The following is an 18153-nucleotide window of genomic DNA, read 5'->3' as shown; positions in this document are numbered from 1 at the left end:
GAGTGATTCATGACAGAACTTTTGAAATCGGGAACTCGAGTGATTGACTGCTGGGGTATTTTGAATTCATATCTCACAATGTTTCAAATTGAGATCTTGAAATGTTTAAACTGCGTTTTTGAGTAATTAAAACTCAAGTTTTTCAAAATTGAGTTGACTTCGATAGAGGTGCCCACTAAAAAGAGGAGGGGGAAGGAGGTCTATAGCACAAACAGCACCACTAAAATTTAAAGGGGCAGTTTTTTGAGAGGGTTGTTTTGTCTTATTTTTGAGTGCGAGATCAGTCTCTTTCTAAATGAATAATCTGTAACATTTGAGAGGGTTTGCGATTACCTTGGGGGAGAGGGATGAATTGAATTCTTAAGTTGTTTCTGCAGGAGGGAGGAATGCCATCAACCTGTTATTTAGTGACTGTGGTGGCCTGATTGGTGAAACTTCTGACTTGTGACCAGAGCCCCCCCCCCCCCCCCCCCCCCCGCTCATTCTTGAAACCAAAATTGGAAATCCACTGAGTGGTAAAGTCTGGAAACTTGCTACTTGGACGGAGTTTACATTAGATGCGGAATTTAGTAATTATTTAGTTACAAGTTTTGCAAATTCAGCCTGCTGGTGTATATTAGTAATTTCGGTTTAAAACACTGGCATTTTTAGTACCAAAGCTGACAACCATGGCTTAATTGTTTTCTTAACAGATCTTTATCATATAAGAGGGATGAGAGATTTAATCTCAATGGGTCCTTGCTCCAAATTAGTAAGCATTTCAGAAGTAAGGAATTAAGAAGTATTAGTTCTACAATTACATTCGTTCAAATTATTTCGATGAATATCAATGTGTGGTTATTATTTCTAATACTCACTATGCTAAATTTGTATGCTGTATCAAAGGTCAAATATGTATTTCGTTGAGTTATTTATAGTGCAAGGATAAAGGTTATGAAGATTTCAAGAATAAAATTATTTAGTAAGCACAAGAAAAATAAATTTTTTATGTGTAATCAATGCTGTAGTTGAGAGAAACATGTTTGAGGGGGGACCTCCTTTTCATATGTACTCTGCACAATTTAAAGCCAAAGAAAAAAAATTTCTCTGAAATATTACCACACAGTAAGCTTGTACAATTTATTTGTATATTTATGACGCAATGGGACTTGATGGCTATTGGAAATAACTTTTATGTCAGTTTCAGTTTTTTTTTTTTTTTTTTTTTTTTGGGGGGGGGGGGGAGAGGTGTATTGATGTAAGCAATTAAGGTTAGTAAAACCAACCCCCCTCCCCTCCGAATCCTTCAATTCATTTTAATTTTTTACTGGAATTGTTTGCTATATATGTTGTTATGCCCTTTTCTTTGATTTCCATTTTTTACTCAGTAAAATTTTAATACTGGTCAAAATTTTAGATTTCATTAGTCACTATGATTCTAATTGGAGCTCATTCAGTTGCAGATGATTGACAAAGTACTATACCCATTCAGTGGCGGATACAGCCGGCGGGCAACCGGGCATTTGCCCGGTGGGCCGGTCATGATTCAGGCCGATCAACTTACAGCAAAGTCTTTCGGGCCTGTCTGCTAACAGCAAAATGTAAATTTAGTGCGCTGTGTTTAAAATAACGCAAATTCGCAAAACACAGCCTCAGCTCCTCTTTACGCTTGGGCTAAAGCTTGCGGGTGGAGGGAGGCAGCAGGGCAGTCACCAAGAGAGGGGGGAGGGTTCCTGAAATGGGGCTACCCAGGGCCTGATTACCGCACAGGCTGTCGGCCTAGGATTGGGGCCCCATGTTCCTAAGGGGCCTCAATTTTTTTAAATAATTATGCATAGCATTGCAACGATATGAAAAATACATGTATTTTTTTAAATAAAAAAATTATGACTTATTATTTAGAAAAAAACTTAAAGGGGAATTTTTAATCATTCTGCCAGTAACGAATTTACTTGGTCAAGATTATGAAGGGGCCCAAAGGGGATTCATAAATGCACATAAGTGATTTATGCATAGTTGTGTGATTAGACAAAGAGGCCTCCAAAAAGTGCATTCATGCTTTAAAAATGTAAATAAACATTGCATAGCCTTCATGGGGCCTCCAAATTAATGTGGGCCTAGGGCCTTACTTCTAGTTGTTCGGGCCCTGAAGCTACCAATATGTTTTTAGTGGTGTAATAAAAAATAAATGAATTTAAAAAAAAAAACAAGGAACCCTTAGCGGTCGTAAAAAAGCTAAAATACTTTTGGTCTCTTTGATACTTTTATTTATAAATGATTATTCACGATTGCTATAAAATGCAACTTAAAAACAAGGACCGACGTGAGGTCATGTCAGCTTAGTTAAAGAATAGGGGCCCGGCTGGGAATTGAACTCGTGCAGAGGGTAAAATATCCTAATGGTGAAAGGTGTAGAAGGGGGCCTGTAAAAAAATTGACCTATGTCTTTTTTTTCCAGGATACGCTTTTGCTCTCGGCAACCCTGTTTATAGCAATTGGAATAAAAGTGACAAAATATTTTTTTCCATAAATTATTTTAAAAAAATGCAATCTTAAAATACCATTGAGGAGCATGAAAGACTCTACATTATTAAGATTATCAAATCAAAGGCTAAAGGCCGCCGAAATGTGAGTTTCATACATTTCTTAACGAAACAAAGTATTCTGTACGCTGTACAAACTCGCGGTTTCGGACCCCTCAGTTTAAAAAGAAAATAAGTTGTTAGAAACCAATGTCGAAAGAATTCCGGTGGTCCCCAGAACCTCCCCCCCCCCTCCTAATATCATCGAAGATCGTGTAAAATTAAATTTTTTGGGCTTTAATTTTGAATAACTTCATAAGAGAACAGTCGAATCCACTCCCGCCATAACATGGAATTCCAGTTTCGAAAATTTGCTGGAGGTACGTACTCGAACCTCTCCCATTTTTTTTTAACATTCCCAAAGATAGTCTAAAACTGTGTTTTTAAAATAACAGTATCAAAAATTTTCTTGAAAGTGCTCTGTCCCCTCCTCTCTCTCGGCATCATCAATGAAGAACGTTTTAAATATCGTTTTTAGTGCTTCAATTTCGAAAATTTTCCTGGGTGAGCCTTCTGAAAACTCCTTTTCCTAACATCACTGAAGGTAAGCAAAAATTAAATTTGAAAATTTTCTGATGAATGTCCTTGGGATCTATCTCGACTTAAAACCACAAAAGATCTTCTAAAACTGCGTTTTCAGAGCTAATATTTAAAAAAAAAAACTTCAGAGAAGAGCCCCCGGAACCGCTCTTTATACCATATACTCGAAGATAATTTAAAATTATTTTTATTATTATTTTTTTTTTTTTTTGGATTTCGACTTCCGAAATATTGCAGCCGGAGAAACCCCGAACCTACGCTCCCTGACATTTCCAAATATTGTCTAAAATTGGGTTTTTAAGACTACAATTTAAAAAAAAGTTTCCGGGGGAGAGGACCCCCGGACCTCCCATTTCAGACTCAATGTTAATCTTTCCATTAAGTTCATATTGCAAATACTTTAATGACTCCCAGAAGCCAGAAAGCTCTTTAAGTCCACTTTATCTCTTTGTATTGATACATGCGTTTGAAAAAAATAATAATAAAATAATAGTTTAAAAAACTAAAAAAAACACGCTTTTGTAGAAAAATGAACTAAAAAGTAAAAAATAATCTTTGGATGATAGTAGTTGACCAATCGCTTAATTTTAATGTAATACAAAAAAAGCGTGGGGTGCTGTCTATTTACATTTTTGCTTGGACAACAAATGGAAGAAATTAAAGACAACTGATAAGAAGCCCCCCACGCTTTTTTGTATTACATTAAAATTAAGTGATTGGTCAACTACTATCATCCAAAGATTATTTTTCACTTTTTAGTTCATTTTGCTACAAAAGCATGTTTTTTTAGTTTTTTAAACTATTATTTTATTTTTCTGTTTTTTACTCTTATGTTGGAGAATTATCAGGCGACGAAATTATTTATAAAACGAGTGCGAGGTAATATCTTAAAGTTAAGACAAGGACACCCCGATGGGAAGCTACTGTGAGTCATCGATGTATGTTTGCGGAAATCATATTTATATTACTTTGAAAATTTGAGATGCATTTGAATAAAAGTTTGTTCAGCAATGGTCTGATCAGCAATGAATTTCCAATTGAAGGCTCACCTAAATTTTGGCATGAAATTAGTTAAAAACGATTATATTTCATGTTCTAATTACCTTGGAACATTGGAACAAATTTTGTCTGATGCAGAAAATTTAAAGGTTTTTGTAGATATTTTGAAATACTTTTTGCAAGCATTTTTTAATGTATTTTTTAAAATTTTTCCTTTTTCACATTGTTGGATTTATGCCAAAATATTGATTAAAATTGGAGGAAACTAACAATTAAAAGAGTTAATTAATTAATTTTATTATAGAATATTGCATTGTCATCGGGTCTGAGGTCGCGTGCCAAATTTCAAAAGAATCCGATCGCAGGAAGTGGGCAAAATTTGAGCTGTAAGATTCCGTTAAAGATACATACATACATACATACATACATACATACATACATACATACATACAGGTGAAGCTAATAAAAGTGTGTTAATAAGGGGCTACCAAACTCGTACCCGACACCTCCCACCAGGTTTTTGACCTCGCATTGAGTCTGGGTGTTGTCAGGGTATGGCAGTATAAAAAAGGCAAGGTTTATGACAAGGCCCAGTAATGTATGTTTGTGTCGACACATCACGTTCTAAGACGGCCCTAGTCCTTCACCCATGAACATTGCTAGATCAGTTTCATAAAACAGGGTAATTAAGTTACTTATTATGACTGCAGAAAAGGACATACTAGCCAAGCAGTGTTATCATTACGGAAATATTCAATCAAGTTCCGGGATCTATAAAAATAAATAAATGGACAATTACAATGACATTTCCCCCCAAAATAAGGTGTTTATCTAATACTGTATCAGTTTGTTCACCATTAAAGCGTAGAAGTGTTCCTATTTGTTAAATTTTGTTTAAATATATTTAGTTGTTAAGTATAATTTCCTCATATTTGAGTGATAGCCCAATCGTTAAGTAAAATTTAATATATCTATAAGAACTATGGGGCCGCGACATCTCCTAATGCCAGGGCCGATTTTTTCAACCAATCCGCCACTGTACCCATTGTAGAGACTGCAAGTTTTTTTTTTTTTTCCTTGACTTGTCTCATTGCAAAAAGAAGTTGTTCTAAGCCATTTCATGAAAGTAAAAAGAATCATGTAACGTTACCACAACATAAAAATAAAGCTTATTTTCATCTAGTATTTATGCTGTGCATATATTGTGTCGTTAGCACTATAACTAAACAAACTAGTCAAATCTTATTCAGAAATAAAACACTCCTGATTGTAGTGTCTAGTTCTTACTATATCACATGTGATACATCCCCCCTAAGCCCACCCTCAAATAGAAAAAAAAACATTACTCTTTTTTACTTTGTACTAATCAAAACAATTATTCAAGTTCATTGTACAAAATATTAAGCTTTCATTCTTTGCTTATGTCTGAAGGAGATAATTTAAACTATGTGCTACCATGAAACAATTTAAGAATAAATTCTGTCAGTGTAAGTGTATGCCAGATTTATTTCCTTACTAACATATTTATATCTATAATTGTATTTAAATTAAATATTCACTCTTTACTTTAATTGTAGAAAAATAAAACTGGTTCTTGTAATTTCCTGCGACAGTCAGATATCTCTACTAGAGGAATCTACTGCTGTGAATACTTGTAAAGAGGTCTGACACTCAAGAAAGGTGTAAGTGTAGTTTTTATTGCCTTAACATTGAAAACAGCTTTTTTTTTTCTAATTCAATTCTGGTCCAATTGACCTTTTTGATAAGTCCTGACTTTTGAGCTGAAAGTTAAAATCTACTACTTACTTTAATAACATTGTCACCAAGGTTGGCGAGGTTTTTGACACTACGGTAAATACCATGGTTTTTACCATTCTGTCCAAAAACTGCATTTTTAGTGAAACTGTATTTTGTGAGAAAGTATCAAAAACAAGGCATTTGAGGTGCCCCTAGAAATTGTCCAATTGAAGGGAAATTTTGCACAGGCTGTTCTTTTGTCCATTGGAACAAAATAAGAGGGTGGGTATCAATGCAATTTTAACTTCTGAAAAATGTCCTATAGCTAAGGGCCACTCGAGTGCATATATTTAATGATCAATGTCTTGTTCGTTAATGTATGATTGAAAAAAGAATTTTCATTAAAACTTCATATAAAACTTAAGTGCAAAAACTATTTTAAAAAATCAGATTTTTCTTTGTACACTTTACTTCACACATTTAGTAACATTCTTCCGAGTTTTAATGGAACTGAAATAAGTTATCTTGATACTGTTGTGAATTTCCTTTCATTACTCTACTAACTATTACATAAGAAAGTTTTTATGTAAAGCGTTATTTGCAAATTTTTTTTAAGTGAAATATTTCGTAAGTGAACATTTTGAAGAAAAATATTATCAAATACTCATTAATTAAAACTAATTAATATTTATATTTATGCATCACGAATATTGCAGTAAATACAAATTGATTAGATTACACTTTAGTTTTAGCATACTTTTGGGCAGTAAGACACTTTCAGACAGTTTTAAACAGTTTTGGACAATAAAAACCACTTGTCCTGTCCTAAACCAGTTTTGGACAGTCCAAAACCCAACCCTGATTGCAACACATATATACAGTCGGATCCCGCAACAACGCCATCCGACTTTCGCAAAATGACTATAAGGCGAGTTTTTTCCAAAGTAATGAATTTTTTTATTGCTGACGCAAATTGCTTGCCTGCAACATGAAATTTTTTTGAAAGGAGCTGCGTAGGCTTCGTTGACACTAAATATTGGTTTTGTGAATGGACTTTCATCCCTTTAACATCACTGAAATCAGAAGTTCACACACTGTATTAGTCTAAACCTAAGCAATGCTTTGCTTTAGTTTATACAAATAACCTGGGCCGGATTTAGACTTAGCGGGGCCCTAAGCTGTTTCAGGTATGGGGCCACCTGTTTGTAGTTTGGACAATGTTTCTCTCAGTGGTGTAAGATACAATTTTTTAATTTTTTTCTCCTTTACTATGTTTGTCTCTTTCATCTGCTACATACAGCAATACTTTTGCTTTTTTGATTGCTTTTCCCTGGTGTCCTTTTGGGATTGGCCTTATGAGGGGGAATGATTTCAAGAGCTGGAGACCCAGGACTCCTCTTTAAGTTGAGTATAGAATATCCCCAATTGTAGGGGGTGCGGGTGTTTCTCCCCTGGAGGAAAGTTTGAAAAATAGATATTAAGTTCTGCATTTTGAAGCCTTATAGGATGTAGTTGGAACTACAAAAATATCAGGACAGAAATAGGCAAACAAAACTTTTTTAAAGTTATATACTTTAATGAAGATAATACGCAAATTAAGATAATGTACAGTAGAAATTGTTTTTGATTTGACGAATCAATGACAGAAGTTGACAGAGAAAAAGAGTGTGGGAAGAGAAAAGACAATACATTGGCTTTCGATACAGTTAGTTTTTAATTATCATTCCAACCCACCAACAAATACAACGAGTTAAATATAAAATGATCAATTGTAAAAAATGCTTTAAAACATATGGTGTACAGATTTAGAAAATAGGTAACAAGACAGTAACATACTGCCTATTTGAACAATTCCTAATGTATGCACTTGATAAGAAATAAAATTGGAGCCCAACTTTGCTTCGGATTTTCAAAGACTTACTAATTATTTTCAAGTACTCTAAAACAATTAAAGTTCTTTAACTCACTTCATTTGTACTTTTCTGTCTGATATTTTAGCACTTGATCCTAAATTTTTAAACTCCTGTTCTAACTTTGTAAGAAACAGCTATTTTAAATGTAAAAGAAAAAAAAACTATAGATTTCTCATTACAACAACTTCTCTTCAGTTGCAAGTGGGACAGAAAAACAAAGAGGAATAGAAGTAGAGTGTAATTTTATTTTTGGGCTAAACAGATTGACAATATGCAGAAGTAAGATAAAAGCAAGCAACACCAAAAGAATTTCCAAAATTCTGCATTCGGAGTTATATAAATAGCAAGATATGAAACATGTGAGTCACAAAAATATTTAATATGTTTCAGAAACATAAGAACCATGGTTTTTACATTTTTTGTGCAGGATAAAGCAAGGAGCTGAATTTGACATATATTGGCATTCCTTCTCCATACTCCCTCTCATTTGTTGTTTGTAGCTACACTTTTCCAACTTTTCAAAGTTTTCAAGTACTTTATTTTTGAAACGAATCATACAAATTTCCGGCAGTTGGGGGCCCTAAGCTATAGCTTGCTTAGCTTGTGAGTAAATCCAGGCCTGCAAATAACCGCTCCGATTCTTAATGGGTTTTTTTTCATTCTACATATGAACGTTGATAAGATAGAATGGCTCCCCAACGCACTTTTTCATCTAAAGTTGGCGAAAATGGAAAGAAAATGAGAAAGCTTCTGACCATTAAAGAAAATGTCAAGATTCTCAATATGCTTGAACAATTAATAAGTGGATTCAAAGTAGTACAGCAATCAGGTATGAGTGTATCTTTGATACGTGCAATTAAAATTCAAGAAAAGGAAATCCGTAAAAGTTCAGAACTTAGTTTTGATACTGAAACTCGCAGAGTAATGTCTGAGCAAAATACAATCATAAGAATAGAAACTGCTCTTTCATTGTGACTTAAAGAGGCCAGAAAGAGGGGTGCTCCCACACTTTCATAAACCATCATCTTCATCCTTTTAAAAATTATAATTATGTTTACGATATCTACTGTTCAGTGCTAATATAATGCAGTATGGTAAGACAAAACAACATTAGAAGAAGCACCAGTTTGCAAATTGCAGCAGACACGTTTTTCGGCGTTACAGGGAATGCCTTTTTCAATGCAAAAAATAATGAGCTTATGGATGAAAAGACATCCGACAAAAGATGGTTTACAAAGATGCAGTATGGTTTGTACGGTACTTAATGTAAGTACCGTACTGTTTTAATTCATGTCTCTTATTGTTCATTGATTTTGTGCTTTGTAGTAGTAATTTATGTTAAATTGTAACACTTTAATGCTTAGTTATTTAACGCTAAAATGCGGAAAAAAATCATTTCTTTATAACAGATACGGTAATATATAGTTAAGAAATGTTTTTAGACAATTTAAGGGGCGTTAACACTTGTCTGAAGTAATTAGGTATGTTGACAAAAAATTTCTAAACATGCGTTGTTCCACAACGCGAAATTTCGACTTGTACGAGGGGTCTTGGAACGCATCCCTCGCATAAATGGGGATCCGACTGTATTTTTATTATAACTTGATGCCTTTTTAAAAAGAATTTATTTTCCTTTTAATTAGTTTATAGTTCTGCAAGAGATTTTGAATCTTTTGGCCAAGCTTAAAAAGACGGCAAAAAGCTGAAAAGAAAAGCGAAGTTGCTACAGGAAAAGGTGGAGATGAATGTGATGTCCAAGAAAGCTCCCAAGTTGCAGCTGCAATTGGCGATATTAATGCTGCAGAACATGAATTTGTTTTGTGTCTGTCAAGCATTAATGGTTTGATGCAGTTAAAAGTGATGCATTCGTAAGTATAGCAAAATTCCTGAAATTGGTACCTTATAATTTTGTAACTTACCTTTTCTGAAAGTTGTGTACTAGTAAGTAGCTAAAAATTCCCCAAACTTTTTACTGACGAGAGTTTATTCTAGGAATGCACCAATTCGTTGGTAATTAGTCATACTGCCGATTTTAATGGGCAGGAAAATTATTTTTTGAATAAAATTATATATTAAGTATGCCTAGAACAAGAAACTATGGGTGAATTTATTATACATAAGTAAATATTTTTTTTTTATTGTTTAAGAACCATAGTAGGTGGTTATATGCAGCCTGACTCAGTTCCCCTCGCTCTCAAACTTTTGACAGAATACTCCTATTCAAGCAAAAAAAAAAAAAGTTTTTCAGTTATTGTACTCTCTTTTCATACACATAACTACAACATTTTACAATTTGCTTAAAAAATTACACCCTTTAATTGAGCAAAAATGTTATTGTGTAATATGTTTTGTTTTTAATGCAGGTATTTTTTTTTCAACTGAGAGAGCAGTAAAAGCCATTATGATTATAATTAATCAGCTAATGGTTAATTGGCCAATTTGCTTATCAGTGCATCCCTAGTTTATACACTGTAATGAACTATTTGATGGCCAAAAAGCAATAAAACTTGCTTGAGCATGTTTTCAAAGTCACAAGAAATCTCTTTTTCAATAGAAACACATGTGAGCTTATGAATGAAGAGAAATTCCGCAAAAATAGATTGCATATTTACGAAAGTCTCTGAACTGAAAGTTCTAGTGAAACATATCTTCATTAATTGTGACCCACCATGTTATCCTAATTGAAAATTAATTATATATGCCTATTTACTGATTGAGGAAATTAGGATCATTCAAAAAAAGATTTAGAACTTTTTTTGAAAAATGTGAAAGCCCATACAAATTTTTGAAAAAAAAAAAAAAGTATGTATTATGAAGTAGATTTATTGCATACCAAAATATATATAATGACCTGTTGACAAAATGTATAATATACTCTTACTCACCAATAAAAGGTTTATAAAAAACTTTGACTTTTGTCGGAGTCATATTTTTTATTTAAGTTTTAAAAGGGGCTCTCATTGGCTGTAAGTCTTTAAAAGAACTTCAGTTGCAAAAGTTTTCAAAATCTATTCAGGCAGTCAGGGACGGATTTGGAAATGTGGAGGCCCTGGGGTAATGAAGGAGTGGAAGCCCCTAATCAGGGTTCCAAAAGATCATCATATTTTCGAAAATATTAGATACTTTGATATATATATCCGAATATTTTGATATATATGTATATATCCGATATTTTCAACCCTTGAAAGTTAGGATATTTTGTAAAAATTTTATTGTGGGGGCCCTTTTCTTGTGGAGGTCCCGGGGCAGTAGCCCCGCCTGCCCTCCCTTAAATCTGGCCCTGCAGGCAGTATCCTTTACCTAGGAAAATAATCCATCTACTAGACCATCACTCACATAATTGGTTCCTTCATTTAACCAGTTACTATTTTCCTTGTTTGGCAACTGTTTTGCAGACTTTTTTATTTAAAATTCTACTTAGACCACTATTTTTAGACCATAACTTAGTGGCAGCCCTGTTATTTTAGGTTTTGGTTATGCCAAGTTTTTGATACTGCCGAAGGCAGCATCAAAAACTTGGCAATCTGTTATTTATCAATGGAACAATGATATGATGAAAAAGGATGGCTTATAAAAATTGCTTTTGGTTGAAACATTTTTTTTTTTTTCAATTCTGGTTCATATTTGATCTACCATCGTAAAAATGTTATTGAAGAAGGGCTTGATTTGGAAAACGTTCAGTTAGGCCTTAATCATCGATGAAACAATTTTATGATCTTAAATCATCTCTTGAGAATTTCTCAGCCAGGGATTTTACCTGGGTGGGAAGGCCGAAGGACCTAAGTTTTGTCATGTTTTTGACTACTATATTAGAATTGGTAATATATGTTATAACGAAGGGCTCTGGGGACTCAAAACTAGAGACGTACCGAGTAGCACTTTGGTCGAGTACCGAGTACTCAGCCTTTTATTACTCGGCCGAGTACCGAGTTACCGAGTACTCGGCCTTTCACTACTCGGCCGAGTTCCAAGTACCAATTATGTTTTAAGAAGAACCACCGACACACATGTGATTAATTTTGAACTTATTGGAATAGTAGTATAAACCTCCTTGTCCATATAATAGTTTTTAAAACTAAATTCGTGCTGAAATTCAATTACGCATTATATATATACAATTTTGTTTGTGTCAAAAATTTTACAAAAGAATAATTTTTTAAGTTAAAAATAAATAAATAAAAGGTATGATTAAAAAAGTTGGAATTAAAACAAATTACAGTAAAATCCCTCTAATGTGGACACTAACAGGACAATTTTTTTGTCCGCAATAGAGAGGTGTCCACAGGACAGGGGTTTAATAATGTTATTTGCATTGGAACAGGGGAATTAAAAATTGTCTGCATAAGAGGGGTGTCCCTTAGGAGGGGTTTCACTGTATATCCATCAATTATAGTTCTAGTCCGCCAAACATAAATAATTTTTAAAAGCAGATAAAACAAATGTGCAGAAACACTGCAGACACGTGTTTCTGCCCCCCCCCCCCCCCCCCGTTACAAGGAACGTCTTTTTCAGTGCATAACATGTGAGCTAAAGAATGTAAAGACATTCAACAAAAAAATACGACTTTTGTCGGATGCCTTTAAATCTACGAGCCCCCATTTTGTGCATTGAAAAAGGAATTCCTTGTAATGCCAAAACAGGTGTCTGCAGAGTTCCTGCATTGTACTTTTAAGGTTGTTTTATTTTTTAAGCAAAGGTATTTTTACATTTTTTATAACTAATTTTTGTTTGTAGCAAAAATCCATTTTTAATATAAAAATTCCATATTTTCTATACTTACATTTTTTGCGTAATTTTTAATAAATAAGTTTTATTAACTTTGGGGACATTAAAATAAAGATTTATTCCATTGAAGCATTACAAACTTCATTATTCTCAAAATTTAAATTTGACTTATAAATTTTAATTGTAAATGATTGCAGAATATAATGCTTGCTTTTTTTTTATAAATTTTAGTATCTGTCTTGGACAATATTCAATTTTTTGCAACTACTCGGTATTGGCCGAGTATCTGATCAGAATTTGGCCGAGTACCGAGTACTCGGCAAATTGGCCGAGTACCGAGTAGTTACCGAGTACTCGGTACGTCTCTACTCAAAACTCTCTTTGCTGCCCCACTACTTAAGTCATATTAATAAATTTTGTTATACATAATTTGTATCTTTTGTTATGTGTAATATATAATTCTTACTATGCATTTATTTAGCCTATTTCACTGTGTAAATTAATGTGTAATTATATCTTAAGTGACTAATTATTTTTTTTTTCTTTAGTTAGTGTAAAAATTAAGTACTAACAAGCAGAGACTAATTCCATTAGCCATCAAGTCAGTAAAGTGCTAGCTGGTGCTGCTGATTGGAACTTGCATCCTTCTAGAAAAATCGAAAAAGGATACTAGACTTGCAAATCCGAATAAGAAGAAGAAAATGTATAGATGCAAAAAAAAAAAAAAATGTATAAAACTTTTTTATTCATAATAAATTTGTAAATATATAAATTGCTCCAAAATATTCTTTTTGAAGAAAAAAAAAGAAAACAAAGAAACAAACTTCCTAAAATAATAGTGGCTGCTTACCGTTGGAAGCTCCCTATTAGCCATTAGAAAAGTTTTTATAATCTTGTAGCGCATGAATGCAACATGTTTCCTATTTTTTGTTTTAATGGCTTTACTTTTATCATTTAGAGAAAACATTCTTACAGAATTAAACTATCAATGAGTAGAATAGGATGTTCGCATCTGATACTTAATCTTAATACATTCAGGGCCTCGTTTAAGCGTAAGCATGAGAAGCACTGGCTTTAAGGACCCCAAAAATTACAGAAAAATATATAAAAATTTCATAATGGGTGTTTAAATTTGTATTGCACTATAAAATTTTTCTAAACATTTTTATTCAAGTATAAGTTTATTGCTGGCTCTGTTTTAACGAGGTTTACGAGTTCAGTGGAAACCTAACTCTCTCCCCATGGATTGATTAAACTATTTGGAGTGATGTATGAGATCACTCAGATGTAACTGTTGGTATGTATCGAACTATTGCTGCTTAAGGCATTTATTTTGTTTCTGTTGATTTACAATGTTTCAAAATGTTTGAATCTTTTGTATTTTTTTTTTTAAATGTAAGTTTCAAGTTACAAATACAGAGCTGTTGATATTTATCCGGATTATACAGGCTGATAAATTGACTAGCACCTAATTTGCTGGGCCCAGAGCCTGTTCTGAGTTTTCACTTTTGTATCCGTAATGTAAAAACAATTTCTTATTACTATCTAGTGTTTCATTTAGTTAGAAGCAATACTTAACATGCAACTAACAAAATACATGCTGAGCTTGGAAACCAGTTTGGGGGAAGGAAAAGACTTAGTTTAAGATATTCAGTGACATTATCAAAACAGATATACCCCGAAATTTTTTGAAATTGCAGTTGCAAAAACCCAGTTTTGGGTAATGTTTGAGGGAAGAAAGATTGGGGCCAATCCCTGGGAATTTTTTGAAATTGAAATCTTAAAAACACAATTGTGATAATATCTTGGGTAACGTTTAGGGGACCGGCAATCTTGACCCATTGAAGCTCTAAAAACGTAATTTGGGTTGACTTTCAATGATGTTATGTGGAAGAATTTTCAGAAGCTCCTCTCCTGAAAATTTTCAAAATTTAAGCCCTAAAAACTAAATTTCAAACAATCGTTAATGGTAGAGAAGGGGGGGGGGGGCGAAGAAACATTCCGCCGAAAATTTTTTGAAGTTAGCTTTTGAAAAGGCAGGTTTTAGAGGATTTTCGGTACTGTTTGTGGGAGGAGAGATTTGGGGCCACTTTTCGGTAATTTTCGGCGACGCTCTCCCGTAATTTTTTCCAGAATTGAAGCCCTGAAAACGAAAGTTTGAACGATCTTTGGTAATATTGGAGGGGGGAGGGGGAGTTCGAACACAACTCGAATTTTTCCGAATTGAAGCCGAAAAACGAAATTTTTCGCACTTTATTTTTGTGAAGGTTCGAAAATTTCCCCCCGCTGGCTGCGGCCTTGCTTGAAAAACATCCCCAACATTTTAAGATATAGAATTAATCCTTCGGTGTGAATGACACCCAAAATGTGTCTTAAGAGCGTACGAAAAAATACATGCTCAAAACTTGCTCCAATATTTAAAATTTATAGAATCTAACAAACGCAGTAGCATTACTACAAGAAGGGGGGTGCTACTTGAATGGGTTTAAAAGTTAATTAAAAGTATAAAAATTTCATTTCAGAAATTATTTTCAGATTTTTTGGTTGTATTAAACGTTGCATATTTATTTTGATTAGGTAACATCCTTGCTTTAAATTACTTTAGAATTCTCGCGAAAATCATCAAAAATCCCGGAATAAACCCAGTTTTTTCTTTTCTTTGCAATACTACTTATGACTGAAAGGTGGAGGGTGAACGACATTGGAAACTAATACGAGCGAAGGCAATATTCCACAACAGTATTGCCCAATAATATATGCAGGGCCAATGTCACCTGGTTACCAAAGTATCTGCCAAAGTTGCGAAAAAACTTGCCGGCAGTATTACCCAACATTGTGAAAAACTTTACCGTTTGGTGGCGGCCGACCCAATTAGACCGATAATGACGAATTTTGTTCTACAAAATTGGCCAGCCCTGCATCTGCCAGTGTTGCAAAAAACTTGCCGGCATGCATTGGCTAATTTTGTTCTGCCAGTATCAGCCAATACTGGCGTTGTGTATTGCCCAATATTGTATAAAGTAAACCGTTTGATGTCAGCTATCCTAACTTTACGTGATATTGGCCAGTCTTCCAAACATCTTGTTTGCGACATTTCTTCATTGCACATTCTTTGTCGTAGATGGAACAAAACCCAGCGCCGGAGCGGCAACTTATGAAGGAGAAAATTTTTAAGTGCACTGCGCACCTTGACGAGACCTGGGAGAGCATAAACATGCGTTTAAAGGCATTTAGTTTCGAAAAATTTCTGGGGTACAGCCTCCTGATTTCCTAGCCCCTCCCTCTCTTGTCAGAAAAAGAGCTAAAAACCCTAGTAGCACATGACGTACGACAATATCGTAAAAATACCAATGCTATATCGCTGTGTCATCGGGTTACAATATAAAACGATGTCTAATCTGACAGAGCGTGCGCTATTGTGACAGTATCGTTACGCGTCATTGTAACGATGACGCAAGTGTCATTAAGCAGTCATCCTTTCCCATAGTTACGATATCTTCCTATATCGTTTATGCGTCATTGTAACCATAACGTAAGTGTCATCGTGTCGCAATGAGAGAGGGGTGTAAAATTTCAAAAATTTGAAATTTTTAAATAAAACTGGATTATTTTTTATTTATTCATAAAATAACAGTACAGCTTTGACATATGACTATAATAAAAATAATTTTGTAAAATATCGTTTCTCGTAATATCGTGACGATGACGCGCTATACAGCAAAAACAGTATACGGCAATGACGTACAGATGACGCCACAATATGGTGTGCTACTGAAAGCTATCTTTTTAAAACTTGAGCTTAGAAAGGTTTCGAAATGGGAAGTTTGAGCGACGAGCATGTTGGGTGCTGGGAACATTTTGGGCTCCCAGCACATTGGGCCCAATGATCCCAGCGCCCAAAATGCTCGGCGCCCAATGTTCCAGGCGCTCAATATGCTCGGCGCCCAAAGTTCCTAGATCGGAAAGGTTTACGTTGGAGAGTCACTTACCTTGCATCTTCTTCTCTGACCTGGCTCAACAGAGCCTAAAATGGCGTTTTTGGGACATCAGTAATTTCTTACAATTTCCCAAGCGATTCCCCCTCCCCCGTCTTGTAATAAAGCCAAAGATAGCTTTAAAATGTTTTAAGGTGTAGGTATAAAGACTCCCAAAGTTAATTATTACCTAAAGATAGCTTTGTTTTTAGAGCTTAACTCTTCCTTGGACACCCCCAAATCCTTTTACGTTGAAAGGTGTCCGTAGGAGAGTACTCTCACCCTTCCAAAGTTTCGCTTATACAGGCTAAAATTGCGTTTTTAAAATTCAATATGAAAAAGTTTCAAGAGCAGCGCCAACCCTGACCTTTTAAGTAATACACTATAAAAATCATTTCTAGGCCTTGAATTTCAGAAGTTTTCCGGGGGAGGTGTTCCTTTATTCCACCTCCATTTCTCTTGCGTTAATACCAAAAAAAAAAAAAAAGTCAGACATTGCATGCTTTTGATTTCTATTATGAAAATTTCCAAAGTAGATCCCCCTCTCATTTTCTTCAAAGATAGCGAAAGATATATAGCAGAAAATTGATTCCAGTTTCGATACCGTTACAAAACAAAGTCCCGTTTTAAGGTGCAATTTCAAAAAAATTCCGGACTAGAGCCACTTAACTTCTCTTTCAGTAACAAGACATCCCCTTAACATCACCAAAAGATCATAGGCGGCTGTACCAAAAAAGGGGTTAAACGAAGTGTAGAGGTTGGGGGGGGGGGGGGGGGGTACCACTGTAGCTTTTTTTTAAATTATTATTCGTGAAATTGGGCTATAGTATTCCTGGCTTTTAATACTACTGATTCAATTTACTTCTTAAACTGCAAAATATGGCCTCGAAATTCGGGGCGGAGAATCACTTTAGATTTTTCCTTTCAATTTTAAAATTCCATTTTTATGAAATAAGATGAGTAATGTCCCTTTATTTGGAATATTTAGTTCATACTTTCGTGAAATAAATCAATTTACTCTATAAAAAATTAAAAAATCATTTTTCAATCAGTGTCTTTGTTCATCCTCTTATATTAACGAAAACCACCAAAAATTGCAATTTTAGTTTAACTCGTTACCTTCAAATTACTAATAGATTCACCTCCCCCTCCCTTTTTCCTGCGATTAAATCTTAAAATTTTATTAAAAAACTTGAAGGAATCAAAATGGTGGATTCAGGACCTGGTTTTAGTGGTGGTCCTTTCCAAAAAAGGAAGGGGGAGGCCGTCATTTCGGGATTCGGGAGGAGCAATTGCCCCCACTCCCCATGTGCTAGGTCAAATCTTTTTTTTTTTGAAGTTCGAAATTTTATGTCAATGAAACGTTGCCCCAGAGGCTGCGACTGGGACTGAAAAGTGCGGGGGGTGGGGGGGGGGGCAAAAAGAAAAACCTAAAAGCCATAGGATTTTTAGCGGCAGCAAAAAAAATGAAAAAAAAAAAAAAAAAAAAGTGTAAAATTTTGTTAGGGCTGGTTTTGAGAGCAGATGAGGGGTAATTGATGTGAACTCGCTTATTTCTTAAGATGTTGATGAATTTTGTACACAATAACTTTCTTCGAAGAAACACTTAGACTTACAATAGTTACCAGAAGTTTTTTGAGATGTCACAAAAAGTTGGTAAAAATTTCATTAAACAACTACACTCCTGTTTGTGAACATTGCAAC

General features: G+C 34.4%; 1 long non-coding RNA gene across 1 annotated transcript; it reads left to right on the top strand.

Annotated features, from left to right (window-relative positions):
- Positions 1 to 5554: 5554 nt before the first annotated feature.
- Positions 5555 to 13183, top strand: LOC129232808 (uncharacterized). Its single transcript, XR_008581397.1, has 3 exons — positions 5555 to 5782; positions 9394 to 9618; positions 13024 to 13183. It is a non-coding gene; the product is annotated as an uncharacterized LOC129232808 (long non-coding RNA).
- Positions 13184 to 18153: the final 4970 nt, after the last annotated feature.

The sequence above is a fragment of the Uloborus diversus genome, unplaced genomic scaffold (assembly GCF_026930045.1).
Source record: "Uloborus diversus isolate 005 unplaced genomic scaffold, Udiv.v.3.1 scaffold_14, whole genome shotgun sequence".
NCBI lineage: Eukaryota > Metazoa > Arthropoda > Arachnida > Araneae > Uloboridae > Uloborus > Uloborus diversus.
The sequence above is the reverse complement of the archived record's forward strand: the minus strand, read 5'-3'. Positions and strand labels throughout refer to the sequence as shown.